This window comes from Prionailurus bengalensis, chromosome B4 (assembly GCF_016509475.1).
Source record: "Prionailurus bengalensis isolate Pbe53 chromosome B4, Fcat_Pben_1.1_paternal_pri, whole genome shotgun sequence".
Lineage (NCBI taxonomy): Eukaryota > Metazoa > Chordata > Mammalia > Carnivora > Felidae > Prionailurus > Prionailurus bengalensis.
The window spans coordinates 13,636,965-13,644,168 of NC_057358.1; the positions used below are offsets into that span (position 1 = coordinate 13,636,965).

The 7,204-nt window shown below is 42.1% G+C and overlaps 1 long non-coding RNA gene across 1 annotated transcript; it reads left to right on the plus strand.

The window, feature by feature from the left end:
* The first annotated feature begins 231 nt into the window (after positions 1 to 231).
* LOC122472884 lies at positions 232 to 6,547 on the plus strand. The gene is made up of 2 exons (XR_006294543.1): positions 232 to 294; positions 6,345 to 6,547. It is a non-coding gene; the product is annotated as an uncharacterized LOC122472884 (long non-coding RNA).
* Positions 6,548 to 7,204: the final 657 nt, after the last annotated feature.

Below are 7,204 nucleotides of genomic sequence, written 5' to 3' on the forward strand. Positions count from 1 at the left end.
ATGTGAGTTTTCCAATACATTTTTTAAAAGAAAGGAATGTGGCTAATTTACATATGACAATATGGAAAATCTCCAAGATTTATTTTGAATGATAAAAGCAAATTGAAAAACAAGTTATATTGTATGTTCCAAATTGTGTTAAATATGCGCACACATCTATAAATATGCCTGTATAAATATATACATATATGTGTTTATACTTATATAGAAAATTTATGGAAGTATGCCTAAGAAGTATCTGTCTCTGGAGAGAGAGCCCTAAACATCTGGACTGGGAAGAAGACACGTTTCATGGTATGTCCTCTTGTTTGACTTTTTTGTAACCATATGCAAATATTAATCTTTCCATTTAAAATAAAAAGCTAACATAGAAACATTCCAAAGTAACATGGTACCAACATAATTATTTCTAGGGTCACAGATATAAGTCAAAGGTTTGGCCCAAACGATCTCTCCAAAGAGAAGACTAACACGGCTGATCTAAGACCTAAGAGCGAATGAAGTCATTTGGTGCCATTGTCAGAATGCCTTAAGAATATTAGTCATGGTCCATATAGAACTCAGAGGTGAAACACTAAGAGTAGGACTCATTTATTCAAAAGATATCTACTGTGAACCCATGACACTGAAGATTCTGAGGTAGGGGCTGCTATGGGGATATGAGCAAACAAGACAGAATTCTTGCTTTCTTAGAGTTCAGAGACCAGTAGGGCATATGAGCAAGTATGCTAAGTACAATAAGGGAAAGCTGCTGGCCTCCAGAAATGAAATAACTTGCGTGGGGAAAGATGGTTGCTCTTACAGCCCACGTCCTTGTCTGCTGACATTCACTTTCCCTTTGGGGATCCCACTCGTCCCTGTCCTGCCACAACAACCTTGGGAGGCACTGCCTTCCCCTTTATACATCAGCCCCAGAGAAGCCACACCTGTCGCCTCTCCTCCACAGTTCAGCCGAGTCGACTGGGTGAAGGGATGCCCAGAGAGCCGGTGAAACAATATTTCTGGCTGTGTCTCTGAGGGTGTCTCTCGAAGAGGTTGGTTAGCATTTGAAGTGGGGACTGAGTAAAGACCACCCTCCCCAAAATGGGTGGGCAATCCACCAGGGCCAAAATAGCACAAACAGGCAGAGGAAGGGTGAATTTGCTCTCAGTGCTTGAGGTGAGACAACCACCTTCACCGGCCCTTAGGTATCCATGCTCCCGGTTCTTGGCTTTGAGATTTAGCTGGGGTTTATACTTTAGCTCCCAGATTCTTGGGCCTTGGGACGAAGACTGAATTACACCACCAGCTTCCCCAGTTCTCCACCTTGCAAACAACAGATCTGTGGGAGCCAATTCCTATAATAAATCTGCTCCTATGCCTATCTATCTGATTTTGTCTATCCCATTGGATAGGACGCTTCTCTGATGAGTCCTAATATAGTGGCGTTTAAGCAGACTATTGATTACAAAAGAGAATTGCTCCTCTTAAAAACCTGGGTTTGTTTTTTGTTTTTTGTTATTGGTTTTGTTTTGTTTTGTGTTTTGTTTTGTTTTGTTTTGTTTTGTTTTGTTTTGTTTTACTGGCTGCATAGGTAACATCATTGTCAGTGCCCCAAAGCCCTAACTGATCCCTACCGTGTCCCCCAGCACTTCCTCACTGCCTCTTTACTGTCCAGTCTCCAACTAGTAATGACCATCTCACCTCCCACCCCCCTTGCCCATTTAGACCACATTAGAAACTAGGATCAAGAGACAAGACCGTGAGAGAAAGGAGCCGGTCTCTCCTTTGACAACTGCCTTTCTAGGCTCATCCTGTCCCAGTGTGATTGATGCTGGGAACATCCCCTGCCCTGAGGGGAAGACTTCCCTCGCCCCCAGGCCAGAGCCCATATCCCAGCAAGACAGTCACAACAAAATTCAGGGATCCAGTATCAACCCCTGAAAGTAGTAGAAGGGGTCAACCTTTTTCTAAGTGTTAAGGAAGGAGGGTGATCTAAGCAAGAGAGGAGTGGAAGATGCAGGAAACCAGTCTAAGACCCACAAACGTAGTCATGGTTCTAGAGCAGGCCAATAACAGTGTCATTGTTTGATTTCACACACCCCCCTCATATTCATTTTAAGATCAAAATGAATTTAAAATGAGGTTACGCTTCCTTGTTGTCATTAAAAATTTCTCAAACATTTCTGAGACTGTTGAAAATGCCCTAATTGTTGCAAAACTAGATTTGACTGTCACAGGATGTGCCTCAAACTAAGACTGGCCCTCCCTCACATTTCCAGAATTGTTTTTACCCCTCTTTTTAATCCTCACACAGAAATCCCAGCTGATTACAAAGTAACCTTCCTTAGAGAGCATAAGCAAAAGATTTTCTGCTTCCACTCAGAAGCACAGGTGAGATGTGTCAGACTGAAAAAAGCAGACATTGTCTGTTCAATGCCCAGCAAATCTCTAAGCATCAGGATGATATTTATATCATTATAGCTTCTTCCAGTACATCTGAGGTAATACTGATCTCTCAGGTTCCTACTTAGCTTCCTTCATTGGGCCCCTAATCTTTGCATGGATTCAGAGATTCCCCAGATGGGCTCATTTCCCAGCCCGGTTCACCATTCTTCCTGGTCCACAGCCTGCAACTCAGGGGTGTTTTCAGCACCCCCAGGGGGCAGCCACAAGAACAGACAGCGGGTACTGAGGGCAGTGCTGGTGAGTGAATAAAGGCAGATAGAATTGTATTCTTCTATAGTCCATCTCACTATACAGTGATTAGGATGTCTTTTCCATAGAGAGTGGCTAGATAACTATAAAGTTTTACTCCACGCAGTTTCAGAGTAAAAAGGCTTCTTTCCTAAACCACATGTGTTATGTTCTTTCTCAGTAGCTGCGCCTAGACAATGGTTCATCCCGTGCTCACATCCCTCCTTACTTAAAACTTACAGCCCCTTGTAATTCCCCTCCCCTGAGGGGGCAGGTGTGGTAACCATACCCGTTTCCCTGCATGGCGCATACCCCAGGCAGGTGGTGACAAAGGAATGAGGAGGGCAGATGCCCTGGTAGTTTGACTACAGACTAAAAATCTTTACACTGTACCAAAAAAAAAAAAAAAAAAAAAAGATTGTAAAGCATCATTTATGATCTCATTTATTAAAGAGACACTGAATTTGAAATTAAAGTGGGGCTCCGAGGCGGCTGACTTGGTTAAGTGTCTGACTCTGGATTTTGGCTCAGGTCATCATCTCACAGTTCCTGAGATCGAGGCTGATTCTGGCTCTGCACTGTCAGTGCAGATTCTCTCCCTTCCTCTCTGTGCCTCCCCTGCTCGCATGTGCTCTTTAAACAAACATTTTTTTAAAAAAGGAAATTAAAAGTGGATATGTTTCCTGATATGGTTCAAAGCTTTGGTCCAAGTTATAAACAACTAAAGAATAGTAAAATAACAGTAAAAAAATTTAACAGTAAAACAATGTCTTAGCTCTGACTGCTATAACAAAATACCCTGACTGTGGCTTCAACAGCAGGCATTTATTGTCTCACAGTTCTGGAGGCAGGGAAGTCCAAGATCAAGGTGCCAGTCGATTGGGTTTTTAGCTTACAGAAGGCTGGCTGCCTTCTCACTATGTCCTCACCTAGGACCTAGCAGAGAGAGAGAGAGAGAGAGAGAGAGAGAGAGAGAGAGAGATGGAACAAGCGAGATCTGGCCTCTCTTCCTGTTTTTTCAAGGACACTAATCTCATCAAGACCTCACCTAAACCTAAATACTTCCCAAAGGCTTCACCTCCAATACCATCAGATTGCAATTCAGGGCTTTGGGAGGACACAAACATTCAGTCCATTACAATAAATTTTTTTTAAGTTTATTTATTTATTTAGTGAGAATGCAAGCAAGCAGGGTAGGGGCAGAGGGAAAGGGAGAGAGAATCCCAAGCAGGATTCATACTGTCAGCGCAGAGGCCCACGTAGGTCTCGAACTCATGAACTGTGAGATGGTGACCTGAGCCGAAATCAAGAGGCAGGCACTCAACTCACTGAGCCACCCAGGCACCCTCCATAACAATAATTTAAAGGGTTTAAAGCCATAAGGACAAAAAGGACAGAAAAGGAGAACAGAAAATCAGAGATATTAGAGGAAACTGGAAGGAGAGTGATCATTGTCTGAGCTGACACAGAAACCCACACGTTAAGGGATACAGGATGGTCAACCAGCTGATCTCCATTAAGCCGTTATCCACCTCTCCTCTACCACACTTCCCAACCCTCTCAAAGGCTTAGAAACCAGGGGCACAAAACAATCTGGAGGTTAGGAGTGGGGGATTATTTGGAAATGTGTTAAAGAGCACTTAGACACCATGTCCTTTCTCTAGTCCAGGCAGCCACGTTGTTGCTCTCCCCCCACCTCCCTGTGGCCGCCCCCAGGGAAGACTAACTTACTTTCTGGAGGAATTGAATCAGAATGTTTGTGGAGTTGAGTCTAGGGAAAGAGGAAGGTGTGGAAATGAAGAGGGAAGACAGAAAAAAAATGAGATCAACCCATAAAGTTCAGTATCTGGTGAATAGAAATTCCAGAAAGAGAGAACACTGAAAATAATGGATAAGAAATTACCAGAAAGAAAGGAAGAATAAAAGGAGGGAAGAAAAAAGAAAAAATGAATTACTATCAGCCTGTCATTGTCTTTCTCCAACTCATTGATTTTCTCTAGCATTAGCTACCTAATTCAGTATTCCTTATCATTAATAATGCCCGCTTTTCAAATTGCCTAAAACATTGCACTCATACCTCCCTCCAGTGCCGTCCCATCACTAGCTCTGGTCCCTATTCCGGGCTAGTAAAAAGTTTAGCAATGGTAATACTGCTGCACACCAGGGGTTATCACCACTCCACCGTCACCAATTATGCAGCTATTGCCTAATTGGTAGGTGACCCGCCATCAAAATTCAATTCCAGAGTCTGTTTCCTGAACTACTGCATTCCTTGGCAAGCCGACTCTGAACTGGAGTTTGATGTGTGGAAAGCTTATCAAGGAGTGCTCTTGGGATTGATTCCTGCTGGGAATAGGTGATCCCCCTGTGTGACCAGCTACTGAATCCAGGCTGCTCCCAGAAAGGGGGCAGGGCTTTGGACAGGGCAGCTCTTTGGCAGAGGGCACTTCTGGGAAAGGGACTCATCTGAGAACTGTAGGCCACCAGCACTCCTGATGTGGGGGGGATGAGTGCCTTGGTCCTGAAGGTGGTAGCACATAACATTATTTATATGCACTCCCAACAGCTCTTGGAACAGTTAGAGAACAATTTGAGGGAGGGGAGAAGGTTGGGGTTGCTATATAATGGGTGGTAGGGGTACAGAGAAATATTATTATGTGGATACTATTGTTACCCTATTCTTAGAGCCCAAGAAATAAAGATTACATGTGGCTTGTTATTCACCTCTATGTCACACAAAAACTCCGAGACTGATAGTTGAGAGAAAATAGAAAGCGTAAAATCTTCTATCTCTCAGGCTCAATGTTTACATTTGGCTCCATAAGAGACAAGCACTTGATTGTACAGAAAGACACATCTCACATTAAATTACACTGGTTCTGTTTCTGGTGCACTCTGGTCTCACCGATATTATACTTAGTAATAACGCTCTATAAATGTCATGAAGGATGACCTTAGCTTGAGCTGCAGCTTAGACTAACATCTTTCAGATCTCTGGTCATCAACACGTGAAACTTTCTGCCTCCTACCCTATAAACTTGGACACAGTTGTGAATTCAAAATGTCCTATAAACCCCTCCCTGGGACCAGATGCCTGATGAATTGAAAACCAATGGGAACAAGCATTGAGACTCATGCCGGAATGTAGAGCAAGAATCAGGGCTTGGAAGTTCCCTACCGGTAAATACCACACAATGTTGACAATTTCATTTGTGTGTGTGTCAGGGTTGGGAGGGGTGTTGCTATAAAATTGAAATAACATTTTTACTCTTCTTATTGTTGCTGACTTATTTCTTAAGAGAGTGGAAACTGAAATTTTAACTTTCAGAAGGTTCAGTGGTGTATAGAGTACTTAAGTAATGACAACCTTAGCTTGAAATTTACTTCTAAATTACATGCCTGCCTCCAACATGGCTTCATAAGAAATAAGCAAGTCATATTCACATGAGAGATATAAGGAATACACTCCCAAGTGTATAGAAAGGCCTCAGAGAGGGAAACGAGTGACACGTTAGGACTGAGGGAAAGTTAAAGCTCAGGCAAAGCCTGTAAAATGAAGGGGAGCAATGAATTAATTAGATGAGGCTACACTACTTTGCAGAAATGTATAAACTTTAAAAAATCAAGAGTTTAATCCAATAAAGGTTGCTTTCTCTTTCTTGCCACAGTCCAATGTAACTCTTCTGGACAGCTCTTCTCCAAGTGAGGACTCAATGACACCGGTTTGTCTCCATCTTGTAATTGCACCATCTGGAATATTCCAAGATGGTGGCCAATGGTTTTCCATTTGTCAAAACTCATAGAACTATATTTGAAAAGAAGAAATTTTATTGCATGTAAATTATACCTTAATAAACCTGCATTAAAATAATAAGATATTGGTATCTCAGGGAATCTTCAAGAAAGCCAGAAAATCATATTTTAAGCCTATGCAGGTAGAAATAATGCTAAAATGGGACACCTGGGTGGCTCAGTCTGTTGAGCATCTGACTTAGGCTCAGGTTATGATCTCACAGTTTGTGTGTTCCAGCCACGCGTGGGGCTCTGTGCCGACAGCTCCTTCTCTCTCAAAAATAAATAAACATTAAAAAAAAAAAAAAAGAATGCTAACATGGCATCCACATCCCATGGACATACTACCACACCCAGCCTGAGTAAAGGCACTCTAGCCCGCATTATTAACAGTGGCCTCCACCGCCCCTGTGGCTCTCTGGCTGTTATACCTGTAATCTTGTATTTTATTTATTCATATCCTCTTTCATTCTTAATTAGTTTTGCCAGAGTTCCTTCCATCTTATTAATCTATTCAAATAATTCATTTTTTGTTTCATTTATATTCTCTTTTATTGTTGATTTTGCCCTTACCTCTATGAGATAAGGGCTTTGCTTTTTCTCAACCCTTCTTTAGCCCCTTTTTTTCAACCTTTTTAAAATTTTCTTTTTTTTTTTTAATTTTTTTTAACATTTATTCATTTTTGAGAGACAGAGAGACAGAGCACAAGTGGGACAGGGACAGAGAGAGAGGGAG